The sequence below is a fragment of the Tupaia chinensis genome, unplaced genomic scaffold, assembly GCF_000334495.1.
Source record: "Tupaia chinensis unplaced genomic scaffold, TupChi_1.0 Scaffold000332_1, whole genome shotgun sequence".
NCBI lineage: Eukaryota > Metazoa > Chordata > Mammalia > Scandentia > Tupaiidae > Tupaia > Tupaia belangeri.
Genome location: NW_006159826.1, coordinates 3,444,670 through 3,459,999, shown reverse-complemented (window position 1 = coordinate 3,459,999; position 15,330 = coordinate 3,444,670). Strand labels below are relative to the sequence as shown.

The following is a 15,330-nucleotide window of genomic DNA, read 5'->3' as shown; positions in this document are numbered from 1 at the left end:
TCCCTGTGGAGGTGGCCGGCCAGACTATCACCCTTATTTTTCCTTCTGGGCAAGAACGGAGTCCCCCAAGCCAGGCTCAGTGGGGTGTCTGTGCGGCTGGCGCTGCTGGAGGATAAGGCACCCCAGAGAAGCTGTTGGTGCAGAGCAGTTCTGAGCTGGTCACTGTAAGGTGGGGCCCGCCTGTCCTGGAAGAGGCCTCGTGCCAGTTCCGTGGAGTCAGAGAACAAGGCTAGCACATCTACCTGGGCCAAGTCCTTCTGCTTAGCCCCAGGGTTCTGTTAACCCTAACCTTTATAAAGACCAAAATAATGAAATTCAGTTGGTGGGTTCACCAAGAAACGAACCAAGTATGTGTATGTGTTTGAATCATGTATGCACATGTACTCTGTGTGTCACAGGTTCTGCGTGTGCAGTGCATGCACATGCCGCCTTGTTCTCTCCGAGATTGGCCTTTACACCCTAGCTCTCTTGCCTCCTGCCTGCCTCTGCGTCGAGGACGGGGTTTCTGGCAGAAGGGACCCCGTCTGCCCTGCTCACTTACGAGGGCCGGGGGCCCACAGCAGGCCTGGCTGAATGACAGTTTGCGCAGATGAATGACAATCTTGAGGTTGGCTCGGACCCACCACGACTGTGGTCACAGACGAGGCCACTTCACAGGACACCTTCATTTTCTCCCCGGGCTTCTTTGCTTAACTGGGAATTCAGGGGAGTCCCCTGTCCTCTAACACTGCGAGGCCTTTGGGGGTGCTCCCAGGGCTCCCCGACTGTTCAGGATGCACCGCTGTCCCTGTGGGACGTGCTGAGCCCGCCAGATCTCGCTGGGGCTTGCCCTAATGGCTGCGGTGCCTGCGAGTCGGCCTTCCCTGCAGGCACGGGTGGCTCTCTCAGGCCTGGGTGTGAGCTCAGTCTACCACGACCTCCACCATGGTGCCTGCTGGCCCTGCTGGACAGTCACCACTACCAGAGTGCAGGGAGGGGGTTTCCCAGGACATGCAGGCTAGCGAGCCGTGTAGCACTTGGTGGCCGTGTCAGCTGTCGCCCGCGTCCTCGTGGCTTTCCGTCAGTCTCCTGCAAGCATCTCGGGGCTCATGGCTATAGGAGGAGAGCCCTGAGTGTGCACTCTGCCTCTCACGTGGGACTTGACGCTCCCATGGAGAGCTCCCTGGGCACACACAGGTCTCCCAGGGCCTGCCTCCAGGACGTCAGGGAGCCAGACAAGGGGGAGCCGCAGGGGCGTGGTGGGCATGCAGGCTGACGCCGTCATTCTCTCACCTGCACGTGGGTCTGCACAGGCACTGCCACAGGTGAGTCCGCGTGACAGATCAGGACCACCTGGCTGGGGCTGTTTGGGGGCTGAGAGAGTCCTCCAGTTCCAGTCCTCTGCCCCCGCCAGGCACACAAATGCGCCCATGATGGAAGTGTGGCTACCAGACTGTGTGTGGATGTCGGCCACCTCCGAGTCACCGAATCCTGCCAGTGCACCCTCTGTCCGGCCCTCACGGCCACTCTGAGTCTTGCTCTCAGCGCCTACCACGTGAGAGGCCCAGACACTCAGACATGGCCGCGGTCTCCCTGCCTGAGCCCAGAGCCCCCGCAGCAGAGGGAGGCTGTGTCACCACACACTCGTCCGTTTTCGTGGTGACATGTTGGGTCTGAGGCTTTGGCCCTGCGGGTCTGCGTTAGAGGACCCTGGGTTTTGTTTCTCTGTGGCATCGTCCCAGTGCCTGCCCACCCTCCCTGACCCTCTCGGGGAGGGGCGTGAACCTTGCCCCCAGCAGCCAGACCTGCAGAGCTTCCGTCCCGCGGAGGTTCTTCCCCGTCCCTGGCCTATGGATGGCGCCCTTCAAGCCACGGCGTGGAATCACAGTCTTCTGCTTCCTTCGGCATCTGTAGTGGAGTTAGTGGAGGAGAATGTTGAGTCAAAAGGGCTCAAATCACTGTTTATGCATAAAAATGTAACAGCTAATTTAGGGGTTATATGACTAAGTGAAACTTTTTTTTTTTAAGAAAACCACCAAGACTTGTCCCGACATCTCTGCCTCCCTTCCACCTTTCCTCGTTCATCTCCCACACCTGGCAAACCCTGGAAGACTCCTGCGGGGCGCCCTCAGGGCTCACCTCAGCGCTCACTCCAGGCCCGAGCAGCTGCCTCAGGATGGTTTCCTGCCTCGGCTTAGTGGGAGGGGTCAGGGCGGGCCACTGGGACACACCACACCACCCAGATGGCTTTCAGGTAAGAGCTGAGTGGCCCTCAGGGTGTGACGGGGACTTCCCGGGCTGTGCTTCTGGATCCCGCCATTGGAGACAGGGCTGGGATATTGGGGTTGCAGGTAACCCTGGGAAGAGCTGGGGGAGAGACCACAGGCCACTTGGCAAGACAGGACTGTCTGGTCCGAGGTCAGGAGGCTGTCGGTCACCATGGAGGTTGATCATGGGAAACCCCGGGGACTCCCGAGTGATACCGAAGCGCCTCGCCCAGGGCAGGGACTAGGTGTGGGCTGATCCTGGCGGGTGGACAGACAGGACCTTAGGGCGCCGAGGTGCCTCCTGGAGGTGCCCTCAGCCACACCCGGGTGCGGCTATTGAACAGAGACGTTTTCTCCCAAACGCCCCCTAGGAGGGCAGTGAGGCATCTTCAAAGGCCTGAGGCAACAGTTCTCAGGCTTCAGTGCCCCTCGGAGTCACAGGGGCTGAGCATTGACAAGGAGAACAGCGCCCATTCTGGTCTTGGTTCGCAGGGAGCCCTGCCTGGGAAGGTGAGCGGTGTGAACAGGTGGTTCAAGGCCCGCTGGCAGGCCCTACTGCAGCACTCCTAATGTCCCCTTGGTCACTGCCCTGGGCTCCTCAGGGGTGCTCAGCGGGCCCCTGAGCCTCGGCATTGTCACACTCCATTTCTACAGCCTTCTCTCCTGTTGGCGCTGCGTGGCATGCTGGCTCATGACAGAAGGTCTGACCCTAACAGCTCGTGGAATGGCCGTGGGAGGAAGGCTCCAAAACTCAAATCGTTTGACCTCTTTGAGCATCAAGAAGTCAAGAAAAGACTTTCCTTGAAAGTGGAGCCCCGAGAATGCCAAATCCCAGACTTCTAGGGACTCTGAGGCGAAAACCAGCATCCGTCTCCGCAGCCCTGGAGCCCCTGCCCTCCCGCTGGCTGGACAGTAGAGTCGCTCAGTCTGAGGTGGAGGCCGGCAGCTGCAGTGGGGACAGTCTCAGCCCGAGCTGGGTGGGGACACTTCCAGTGCCCTGTTTCCTGCGGGTGCCTGAGAGCTGTGGCCTGCAGTGCGAAATCAGTCGTGGAACCTGGGACGAGCATGACCGAAGCTACTGAGCTAGACACCATGGCAGGCAGAAACCGAGAGACGCTAAGGGCTAGGCCCGGGAAACTTCCACTTGGAAAGAAAACATCTCTTCTGAAAAACTCAATGGCTGTGTCGGACTAGAACCTGTTTTTTTCTTAATCAAGCAGCCAATCCTGCCAGCCACCTACCAGAGCCACAGCCTTCGCTGTCGGCACACAGGACCCGGCAGCCCCATCTCAGCTCCGTGTGGGAAGGCGTTTTGTGGTTTGGTGGTGGGAAGTTGAGGGTGGGGAATTGGCTGGGTGCCGAGGATGAATACACACAAGGAGGGCAGCGTGTAAGTGTGATTCCAGGCAGGGCAGGTGGGTGACCCATGGTGCTCACTGGGCATCTGGAGGGTCCAGGCAGCCGTGGTAGGTGTTCTTGTGGTTAGCCAAGGGGCTGCGGAGTTGCTGGTGTAGACAACAGGGCAGGCGTCTAGGTGTTAGCCTGTGTGCTTGCCACACACAAAATTCAACCCCCTGATTTCCCCATCAGGCTTGGAGACGTTCCTCTGGCACTGCCCTGAGTGGGAGGAGAATTATGAGCAGAGAAACCAGAGGGCAAATTTATAAACCTTTTGTTTCCAAATTAAAAACAAATAAAAACAAACAAACAAAAAACAAGGTGAGTGTTTGTATATGTGCCCAAAGTTTGCACAAGACAGTGCTTCCCCACTTCCTGGTAGAGTCCAGGGACCCAAGGATGGAGAGGAGGGAGGAGGAGGGAGGGAGGGAGCGTTCAAGTTGAGACTTGTCTTAGGGGCCGGAGCTCCATCGGGCCTCCTCTGGCTGAGCCTCAGCTGTGAGGGTAGCTGACAGCTCTAGACAGGCGGATCCCAGGCTGGAGGGTCCCATGCCTTCCCTTCCGAGGGGCCCAGGCCCTACTGTGACCTGCCACCAGAGTGGCCTAGAAGCCACGGCTGTGGAGGTGTCCAGGCAGATGTTCCTGTGGACACTCTCCCAGACGCCCGTGGACACCAGGGGTGTTAGGGGAGTTCTAATGTGGCCCGGGGGGCATGGAGAGTGTCTGAGAAGGAGCCAGCCAGAAGCTCTGTGCGTCTGGGACAAGGCCACCACCTGGCAGCTCGAGCAGGAGGTGGTTACAAGGTCCTCTGTGGCAGAAGCCAGCATCGACAGAGAGGGTGATGCCTCCAGCCAGCCCGGATGGTCATAGTTCAGGGCGACAGTCCGTGACCATGGCAGGCCACGGCCAGGAGGCAGCTGCATGGACAGGTACTGACCAAAGTCGATGCTGGTTCCTGATGCCACGTTGATGTATCGGGACTTGCTAAGCCCAGTAGAGTCCCCCAGCCCCCAGAAGGAGCACGGAAGGGGAGCAGAGTTAATGTTTAATCCTGACATGACTAAGAAATGTTCAATCTGGCCGTGTTTACTCGGACGGAACTAGATTGAGTTTTCTGTCTTTGGGCAGAAGCAAGGGCTGAGGACAGGCCCAGAGACGGCTGTGCTCACACACCTGAGCCAGTGACTGAAGGACCTGCTCCGAGTCATCGTCGAGTCCAGTGACGGAGGCCCCTGGCGACACTGCCCACGGTGCTGAGTGGCGGCTGTCTCCGGCAGGGGCTGGGCTTTCCTGCACGCACAGTGCGCTTCCTTGTCCCCGACCCCATGAGGTAGGCCTGAGCTCGCTGACTCAGGGACAGGAATGTGGCATGTGGAGCCCTGGGAGACTTGGCTAAGGTCACCCGGTAGTCAGGGCAGGGGTGAGTCAGACTCCAGGTCCTGACTGCAGCCTGGCTTTCAGCCCCAGCTGCACTGAGTACAGAGCAAAGAAGAGGACTGACGGTGGGATCGGACTAGCAGTGGAGAAGGGCAGAGGATGGGAGCCGGGGGCATGGAGAGGGACAGACCTCGGGGAAGACCCAGGAGAGAAAGGCGTCTGAGAAGTCGAGGGAGAACGTATTTGAGAGAAAGACCTCTGGAGATGACACGTAAGTCATGGTGCCGGCTGGATTTGGGGGTTAAGACCTTCCGGGTGGCCACCCAGGACTTCTAGAGAAACGGGAGAGTAAAAAGAAGTGATGGTGACCCGAGAGAAGTCACGGCAGCCAGGACATGGCAGGGCTGAGGAAGCTACGGCAGTGAATAAATGACATTCCCCCACTTCTCTCTCTCTCTCTTTTAGAATATTTTTGCCATAGGGCATGTGTGCTCACTGGAGAGACAGAGAGAAGGAAAGTGAGAAATCATCCCCTGTGGGGATGGCCAGGCCATGGTCCCTTCTCTTCTATTCTCCTCTTGGGATTTGGGGCAGTCACCCCCCCCGCAGTGTGATTATCAAGCCCCCAGGTCCAGGACTCAACCACAGTTGGCCACGTGGGTGTCCAGCACCTTAACCACCACGCCACCTGCTGCCCCCGTGGAGCTGGTTTTCTAAGTGGTGGCCAATGATGACGAGTGAGCACTAATTCTTAGAGCTGCTTTATTACAATTGTTAGGTTAGAAGACCTCCGATCGTGCTCATCTGCTTAGGCAAAGAAGTCGATAGGAAGGGCCCAAAGATGACGGGGAAAGCGGGCTGCTGAAAAGCCGGGAAGGAGAAGGGGCCAAGAGGACCCTGGTGACGCCCGCTGCTCACACGTGGCGTGGCCCTTCCCCACACAGGCTAGGGCAGACCTGTGGAACCCGAAGGACCTCAGTGAACTGTAAAGTGTCCCCCCCGAGACTAGGCTGTGGGAGGCATTGCGGTTTCCACCCTGCTCTCCTGGATCCCTAGGGGGGAGGCCAGCTGCCACGTTGTGAGCACTCCCGAGCAGCTCTGGGCAAGGCCCACCTGCCGAGGAGCTGAGGCCTCCTACTGCCTGCCATGTGAGTGCTGTCCTCGCAGCGGACTGTCCAGCCCAGTCCAGCCTGCAGATGACATCGGCCCCCTCGACATGTCACTGGAGCTCTGAGGGAACCCCCAGCTCAGCTGTCCTGGACTTCCTGGACTACGTGAGCTGATACGTCTCTGTTACAGTCTCACGCCACTGCGTTTGGGGCGAGTTGGTCCTCGGCCATAGACCACCGTGCCAGGTAGGCAAGGGCAGACCTAATCCTGGAGGCCGAGGTGCCAGGGCGGTGATCTCCGCTGCTCCGTGAAGTGGAAGGCCTCGTGGTGAATGTGGAATACGGGGATGAGGGAGAGAGCGTGGCTTCCGTGAGAAGGCTCAGTGCACCCCTCAGGAAGAAGGGGAGGGAGGACGCAGGGCTACGCGTGTGTGTGGCCTTTGACAAGCCTGGTGATGGGGGCAATGGAAACACGTTCGGGCTCCGAGCATGGACACGCATCCTCTGATCACGTCTGGGTGCAGCGGGCGAGGCTCCAGATGAGGCTGGTGGGCAGCTCCACAGACTGCAGAGTGATGAAGGATGGAGGTGAAGAAAAATGTTAAATGAGGGGTTACCTAATCTTCCGAGAAGTTTGTTATAATCTAGATGGAGAGGTAGAATTGAAGAAGTGTTCTTTCCTTCTCTCCTTCCCTCCCTTCCATCTTCTTAAAAATACTCCTATTTTTAATGTGTTTATTAGTTTAGAGGAAGAAGTCAGTATACAGAAGACTGTTCAGTGGCATCATCAAAGCCCCCTTATCCGTAAGGGAGGGCATTGCATTGATAATTACCTGTGTTGGCAGTGTTGCTCTGCACAGGTGTGGGGAGTGAAATACACACAGCCTTCCCGCCCCAACCCTGGGTCTGGTGAGGGAGGCAGACAAGTGTCTGCATAGACACGTCCCACATTCTGGGGGTGCTGCCCCAGGGAAGGGACCCAGGGCCAGAGCCAGGATAGTCAGGACAGCGACCAGGGTGGAGAGGTGGCAAGGCCAGAGAGGCTGTGCTGAGCCAGGGTCTGTACAGCAGGCCCGTTGAAGCCTTTCCACTAGGATTCTCAGGAACCAGGAGCTGCAGGGCTCTAGCAACTACCACACAGTGTGAAAGAAGACTGCCGTGTCTCTCCACTCCACCTGCTCAGAAAATAGGGAAAAAATACCTTCTAGGTAAACTTTTAGAGAAGGAAAACACCAAGCAAATCCTCTGTGCTGTGAGCCTCTGTACCCTGGGCAGCCCACGGACCTCAGACCTCCCTCATTAGATGCTAAGGACTCTCAGCCTTGTCCCTGGGCCTGTATCCATCTGGCTGCTTATTTAAAAAAAAGAAAAAAGAAATAAAGGAAAAAGAAAGAAAAAGTCCAAATCACTCAGAGGAGGATCTCTTTTTGTCAAAGAGCACCTTTCAGTAGAATCTGTCCTCACTCTGCAGTAGACAGGGCTGGAAAAGAATACTTTTAATCTACTCTGTAAACAAAGACTGCCACTGAGTTAAAAGGAAGAAAATCACTTTATCAAAGGTGAGAAGTTCGTCAAACTCTGCAAATTAGTTAGACCAGCTTCTGACCTTTCAAATCAGGCCTGCAAGGTTCTCCCGGATTGCCCCTCTTGCCTGGGAGGAAGCTCTGGACGTGGTGTGTGTATGAGAAGCAAGACTGGAACAGTGCAGGCTTGTCCTCAGCTTTGAAGGGAATCGGTGGTGTCGTTTTGAATCCAGAATTTGTCACTAAAGAAAAAAACACTTCTGCTTAATGTTGATGGAAGGGCTTGGAGTCTTTCTACACTGAGCAGGAACTGAATCCAGCCTCCTCTGTGCCATTTTCACCCAATGACACGGAAAGAAACTAGGTCGCGATTGCTAGAAAGATATATACTTCCCTAACCTTTTCCCATAAGTGTCTCAATTCTTTCTTGGGTACCAGGAACTAAAATGCCATTTGAAAATATGGACATGTCATGAACTCTCTAAATTCGGCACTCTGTTCTGGTGGCCCGCTATTTCAGCAGTGTTTGTAACCTGAAGAAGTGTGGGAGGGGGAACAAAACCCCTGTGTATGTGATGACAGACTGGACCGTTTCTTTGAAATGCCATCCACAGGGGCAGCAGCATGCCTGGTGACATTATCATCTCTTTTTTTTTATTTTCCTCTTCCTGATGGGAGAGACCTTTCTTTGAAGGCATCTCGCCTCTCCCTCCTGGATATGAGATGCAAAAGGCCCCTCCTTGGATGTGTTTGATGAAGGAGAAAATAATTAGAAAACCAAGCTGCATGCAAGCAATTAAAAATATCAGAGGCTCATTTTGCCAAAGTGGGCATTCTCTCTAACAAAGTAAATATCGTGGATCAGGTGTTTGGATTAAGTCTTCTCTCCTGCATGGAGGATATTATTTGCTAAGTAATTAAATTTGTTTTCAAAGAGTCTAGAAATGTCAATGTTGACAGTCATAAGGAAATGAAGTTAGGCAAGCTGTGTCACTTACCCAGGTGGCCTTTGTTTATGTAGGACTTTTGTAACTTGATCATTAAGCCAAGAGAACCCCAGGCCCGGCCGTCCTCTTGCTGGGCCTCATGCAGTCCGGCCACCTGGACCTCTCCTCCTGATCTGCACCTGTCTAAATCTTGCCTCGTCTTCAAGGCTCTGTTCCGATTGTGCCCCAACATCGGACAAGGTTACATAGTTTCCAATGCTATTGGCTGTTCCTCCTTGAAATGCTCTTTTATTTTTTTTTAGTTATTATTATTAATACATTCACTTGCTATACATCATTTAGATGGTAGAGAGAATTTACCCAGCATGAAATGCACCTGAGACCAGCCAGTTGAGAATACTATACACGTCATCATCAACAGGTAGTAAACCATTTTCTTTTTCTGCAATGGGTTTCTTTAGTTTCATTTCCATTTCTGTTGATAACTAAAATAATGTATAAAAGCGATTTATTTGTCAAGCAGACCCTTCTTAAGACAGAGACTGGAGCAATATTCATCTATTTTCTGATTTGTTATTAATTGACTCCTCAGCATTTCTTTAGGATGCTGTCTAAGGTGAAGCTCTACCTTGATTTTATTTATTTATTTACCAAAGAGCCAGCTCTCCTGGTGCTTTTAGTAAACAATTCACCCAGTTTCTCCAGGCCTTGATGAATTCTCTGCAGATACTACCACGGTCCTGTCACGTTGAAGTCTGTTTGGATCTCTCTGTCCCCGGATCAGTCCCTCTCGACTTGAGTCAGTTCTGTGTGCTGTGAACACTTGGGCTCCAACACGTACTCTCCAGGTAGCGTAGAGTGGAAACTCTCTCCAGAGCTGGGAGATCTCGGTGCATGTTCTCCCACTGGTGCTCAGTCCCTGGGCTCTGCAGTCCGAGTCCGTGCATGCTCCCGCCGGCTTTGGTGGGGACCAGAATGTGGCTGCTTCTGTTTCCACAGTAGCCTCCCAGATGTGGGCGCCTCTTCCCTGCTGACTTCCTAATAGCGTCCTCTCCTTCCTTGAGCTTGCAGGGCTGCAGTGCCACACCATTCTCAGCTTGCCGGGCTGCAGTGCCGCACTGATCTCAGCTTGCGGGTCTCCGCGCAGCTTTGGTAGCTCCACTGTCTGGGATCGACGTCAGTCCTGCAGATGGCTTCGAGTCAGGGTTGCTAGAAGCCAACCGTCACACTTCCCTGTATTTCCGCCCTGGGCCTTAGGCTGAGGCCAGCCCCACAGTGCAGACAGGCCCCTCCCTGTCACGGTTCCCAAGTTCCTCCCTGTCCAGACCTTGCGTGGGCAGTCTGCCACCACCCGCTGCCACCATTGGTAACTGTGATTACTTCTTGGGCGGTCATTCCGTCGCTTCACCCCTGCCCACTCACACTCGCTGACGTTCGCTCTCCTGCAGTGGCCGGCTCCTGGCAGGAAGCTGCCAGCTTCACGGTGGGACTCTTACGGACTTGAACACGCTCACCTGTAGTGCCAGGAGACCGGAAGTGTGCTTCCTCTCACACAACTCTTCACGCCTGACACCAAGTGGGCAGGCTTTGCACACTCTTCCCTCGACCCTCAGTTCTCAGAGGGAGCCATTGAGTGTCCCACAATTCAGTTCACTTCTGACACTGTCTGCCTGGGGTCAGCATCAGATCCCACAGCCAAGGGCTCACTCCACCTACACCCCCACTTCAGACGCCAAGTACAGGTCCAGGGCTTCATCTATGCCCCCCACTAACTAGCTGCGAATCGGGGGTTCCTATGGCCTCCAGGTTGATAATTTGTTACAATAATTCACAGAACCTGAGGAAAGCTGGCTCAGAAAACCCAATGGCTCAAAGACATAGTTTACTGGGACCAGCAGGTGGCATAGTGGTTAAGGTGGCTGGATCTCACATGGCCTACTGCATGGCTTATGTCCTGGACCCGGTGTCTTGAAAAACATGCTGGACGCATGTGTGTGCATGCCCAAACTCCTGAGAGGAGAATGGAGGAGAAGGGATTGCAGCATGGCCATCCTTACTAACAGGTAACTTCTCTCTCTCCCTGGAGAGTGCACGTGCCCTGTAGCAAAATTTAAAAACAAACAAACAAACAAAAAGAATAAAAGGAAAACTACCAATTTATTATAGAAAGCTACCTCTCACAACAGCCAGATGGAGGAGACGCATCGGGAAGGTAGGGCAGGGACAGGAGGCTCGCGCCCGTGCCAGACAGGCCACTGCCCGTGAGCCCGCCAACCTGGAAGCTCTCCGAACCCACCCTTTTGGTCCCATGGGGTACCATTAGTAGGCAGGGTAGAGTGGCTGGCCATTGGTGATAAGCCGATCTCCGGGCTAGTCTCCTCTAATCACAGGGGTGGTTGGTTCCCCTGGCAACCAGAGCCCTGCCTAGGGGCCGGCCAAAAGTCCCCATGTGGCTGAAAGAGCTTGCTCTGACTAACAGAAGCTGCTGGGCCCCTTTATGCCCATCACTTCGGGAGTCAGAAGTTTCCAAGGCTCAGGGTAGGAACCCGGAGGTAGACCAAAGGCAGCTGGCACTCCCTGCTGTGGAGACTAACTGCATATGGAAAATACTTGGGGAAAGAGCAATAAAAATAGCAACACAACAATAAAAACAATGCGAATAAAAACACAGTGTAACAGCTAGTCACATAGCATTTATGTGGCATAGCGTTACTGGTAATCTAGAGACGACTTAGAGGATGCAGGGGGTGGGTGAGCGTCCTGCGAACTCTACCTTCTATATAAGGGACTGGAGCACCCACACAATAACCTTATGCTGATGTGGGGAGGTTGCATGGTGACTCAGGAGTCGGAAGCAGTGCTCTGAGAAGGGGTCTTAGAACCAACTCCCCATGGATACCCAGTGACAGCTGCACATGTAGTTATTATTGTATCATAGTGTCGTGCCACGCACACACACACCTGTTCCCCATAAACACGCACAGAAGCCCAGACGTGCTCCCCAAAGCTGCAGGTCCCCCTCCCAGGTGGTGCCCCTGAGATTGCTAGGCCGCTCGTCAGCCATGTCGCACACAGTCTATGAAACACCACTTTGAAGAGCGAAGGCGGGCTCTCCTCGCACAGCTGGTGTTGCCCATCACACTCTGCCCCACAGAATCACTGCTTCCCCAGCTCCCACAACCTGCGCCACTTCTTCCAGACATGCGGAGCCCCTCCAGCCTTGATCCTCAGCCTTGCCTGGCCCTCCCATCACCCCCAGCACACTGCTCTCCTGGCGCACCCATTACTGTTCCAGCCAATCCCAGCTCAGAAACTCAGCGAGCAGAAGCCTCCCTGATGCCCTGGCCTCTGGCAATCCCAACAGCTATCCGTGAATAACCTTATGCTGATTTTGGGGAGGTTGGATGGCGACTCAGCAGTAAAAAGCAGTGCTCTGTGAGGTTGACCCGCATGGGAGGTTTGGGGTTCAGGTCCAGAGACCACCCTGAGTTCCTGGGCATGTGCGTCCCATGATCCAGTGCTGGCTGAGGCTGGACTGCAGCACCAAGACCCTCTGGGGAGGTGCTGTCTTTCCCTCTCTCTTTCTATGTCTTTTACTCATGGAGAAATAAATAAACTGTAAAAACCTGACTATTAAATATTAAAATAATCCACGTTGGAATATTTTTTCCAGATATGACTCTTGGACACTGAGCACTGTGACATTAGTAACACTACTCTGATCTTCGGTCTCAATTCCTGGCCCGGAGCTTCCCAACTCCGGGAATTTCCTGAGTGCTAAGCAAGTCCTGTGTTATTTAGAAGGAAGCCCTGCGGCCAGGCCTGGATTGACGCTAATGGGATGGAACCTCATAGAGCTCCGTGGGAGGGGCTGGTCGTAGGCGAGGAGCGAGAACACAGTGAGTGTGGGCCTTCCAGCCAGCGCCCCCCTCAGGGCAGGAGAAGGCGGCTGGAGACCAGGTTGACCAGCTGGCCAGTGATGTAACTGGTAGTGGCCAGATTATGAAACCCCAAGTGGAAACTGGACACAGAGGCTTGAGGAAGCTACCTGGTTGGTGGGTGCATCCGTGTGCTGGGAGCGTTTGGGTCTGGGTCCATGGGCAGAGGTTATGGACACCGCGTCTATGCCCACACACCAGCCCCAAACCTTCAACTCTTTATCTGACTATTCACCTGTGCCCTTTAAAATACTAAGTAAAGTTCTTTTCTTGAGTTCCGAATCGTTTTAGAGAATTCGCCAACCTGAGACAGGAGTCTCGAGAACCACTGCATTTGTGATTGAGTTGGGCAGCAGTGTGAGAACCCTGTCGAGAATCGCTCCCTCTATAATTGAGTCGGGGCATTTGTGATTGAGTTGGGCAGCAGTGTGAGGACCCCGTTGAGAATTGCCCCCTCTGTAATTGAGTCGGACAGCAGTGTGAGGACCCCATTGAGAATCGCCCCCTCTGTAATTGAGTCAGACAGTAGTGTGAGGACCCCATTGAGAATTGCCCCCTCTGTAATTGAGTCAGACAGTAGTGTGAGGACCCCATCTGCAAACGGCTTCCCAAGGAGAGGCAGTCGTGGGAACCTTGCCCTGTAATTTGTGAGGTCTGACCTAATCCAGGTCCTGTCAGAATCGAAGGAGCCCGCCTTTAACTTGCGAGGTCTGTGCTAACCCTGGGTAGTTCGTGCCAGCACTGGACAGAATGGCAGGACGCCCAGTTGGTGCCAGGGAATTGGCTGTGCAACTGCAGACATGTGGATCTCCTGGAACGCAAATAAAAGTGTAGATGCCAGCTCTGTGGGTCAGCTCAGCTGGCCCAGGGACCCATCGTGAAGGAGGAACTTAGCGTTCCCTCTGCACATGGAGGACCAGGGAGGACCACGGGCCTACTCCTTAAAGCACATTTGTAGAATGGAAGCAAAGAGAGAAATGGAAAGTAAGTCACCCTTAATGCCATCACAGAACATCTGGGATATTTCTTTTTCTTTTTTTTTTTTCTTTTTTGGTGAGGTTTTTGCTATAGGGCGCGTGCGCTCGCCAGACAGACAGAGACATAGAGACAGAAAGCAAGAAATCACCCCCCGGGGGGATGGTCACGCCGCAATCCCTTCTCCTCCATTCTCCTCTCGGGATCTTGGGCATGCACGCACACGTGCCCGGTGTGAGTTTTAAGCCACTGGGTCCGGGATGCAAACCGCGGTCGATTACGAGAGAGTTCAGCGACATAGCCATTACGCTAACTGCTGGTTCCCCATCCGGGATATTTCTTTCTGCAAGTCCTGGGAAGCTTTTTTGCTGTGGTCTGGTTCCCACTGTCTCTTCTTTATCGTGCACTCCCTCTCCCACCTCACGGTGTATCAGAAATACTTTTCTTGTTGGGGTATAGTCTTTTAAAACACAGTAATCACTTTTGCAAAACTGTGATACCTTAGCCATTGTGTCCCTCTGGGAGGCATTTATAATATATCTTTTTGTCATTATTATGAATTAGATATTGCGATGAAAACCTTTTTCTCTCTGAAGCTTTTGCAGTATTTGTTTTTATTACCTCGGGGTTCCCAGAAGGTAGATTGCTCAGTTTGTCACCACAGATGGTTTCTCCAGCTCCGGGGCAGCTCTCTCCATTGCTAACCTAGACGCCACGCTTCCATACGTTCCCCGGCCACGGTGTTTATTTTTTTTAACTTTGTTAATTTGGTGGGTCAAGCAAAATGCAATTATTTTAATTGTATTTATTCCATCCTTAATGCTGCAGGAAATTTTCCCAAGTATTTGTTTACCCGTTGCATTTCCTTTTGTGAAGTCCTGGTTCATGACCTGGAACCCTGAGGGCTGGAAGAACATGAGAACAAGATGACAACAGGTGAACACGGGCACTTTGCTGTGGGATGAACCTTCTGCCCGCCCATTTGCCATAACGATGTGCTTCATCCATTTGCCATGAGAGCGTGTTATGGCATGGATAGGTATTTAAGAGTATTATCTGGCCAAAACACAATAACGTTTTCCTTGGTAAATTATTCTGTTGCTTTGAAATGTAAAAAGTCCATCATTCTCCAGAGATGCAATAATTGCTTTTTGTTTGTTTGTTTTCTAACTGTCCTTCTGTTTTTGAAAAATATAGGTGATGAATACATTCCTCCACTCTGTCTAGGCTGTTTTTTGGCATATGCTGTGAGGTAATCGAAGAACCTGAATGTCATTGTTCCCAAATCACCTGCCAAAGTATCCGTGCCTTCTGCTCTCCTGTCCTGGGACGGGGGCCCCCATGACCCCCATGCTCTGCAGACGTCCCTCTGCTCTCAGGATTGCCCAGAATCTGTACCCCAGAATCAGCAGAGCACACAGACCTCCAGAAGAGTGAGTGAGCACTAAACCAGAGGCACGAGGAAAGGAAGCTGGGCTGGGAGTGGCCGCTCCACAAGGGCAGTGGTCTCTGAGTCCTGGAGAGCCATCCTGAGCTCAGACCGTCATGGCCTGACATCATTCATCACATTTATTCATGGATTTATTTGCATTTTGCCACGTGACATTTTTTTCCCAGGAAAATCTTTATCCATTGGCATGACTGTTTTAAGCTGTTATTTTTATATTGCTTATGTGAAACAGATAAATATTTTTAGAAGTCTTCTATTGCCACAAATGGAAGAAAATGGTGAATCTCGGAGACTGCTTATGATCTCATTTTATTACATTCTCTGTTGGTGAGAAAACACACTTTTAGAAGCACGGAGGCCTCCTACC

At 53.3% G+C, this 15,330-nt stretch overlaps 1 long non-coding RNA gene across 5 annotated transcripts; it reads left to right on the top strand.

Moving 5' to 3' along the window:
• Nucleotides 1-4,735: 4,735 nt before the first annotated feature.
• On the top strand, nucleotides 4,736-14,908 carry LOC102487554 (uncharacterized). 5 transcript variants are annotated; one of them, XR_003549944.1, is made up of 5 exons: nucleotides 4,736-5,292; nucleotides 9,327-9,448; nucleotides 12,274-12,499; nucleotides 14,342-14,449; nucleotides 14,711-14,908. It is a non-coding gene; the product is annotated as an uncharacterized LOC102487554 (long non-coding RNA). The 5 variants fall into 5 exon arrangements; XR_003549943.1 differs by lacking the exon at nucleotides 9,327-9,448 and having other exon boundaries at nucleotides 4,738-5,292; XR_003549945.1 differs by lacking the exon at nucleotides 12,274-12,499 and having other exon boundaries at nucleotides 4,738-5,292.
• The last annotated feature ends 422 nt before the right edge of the window (nucleotides 14,909-15,330 follow it).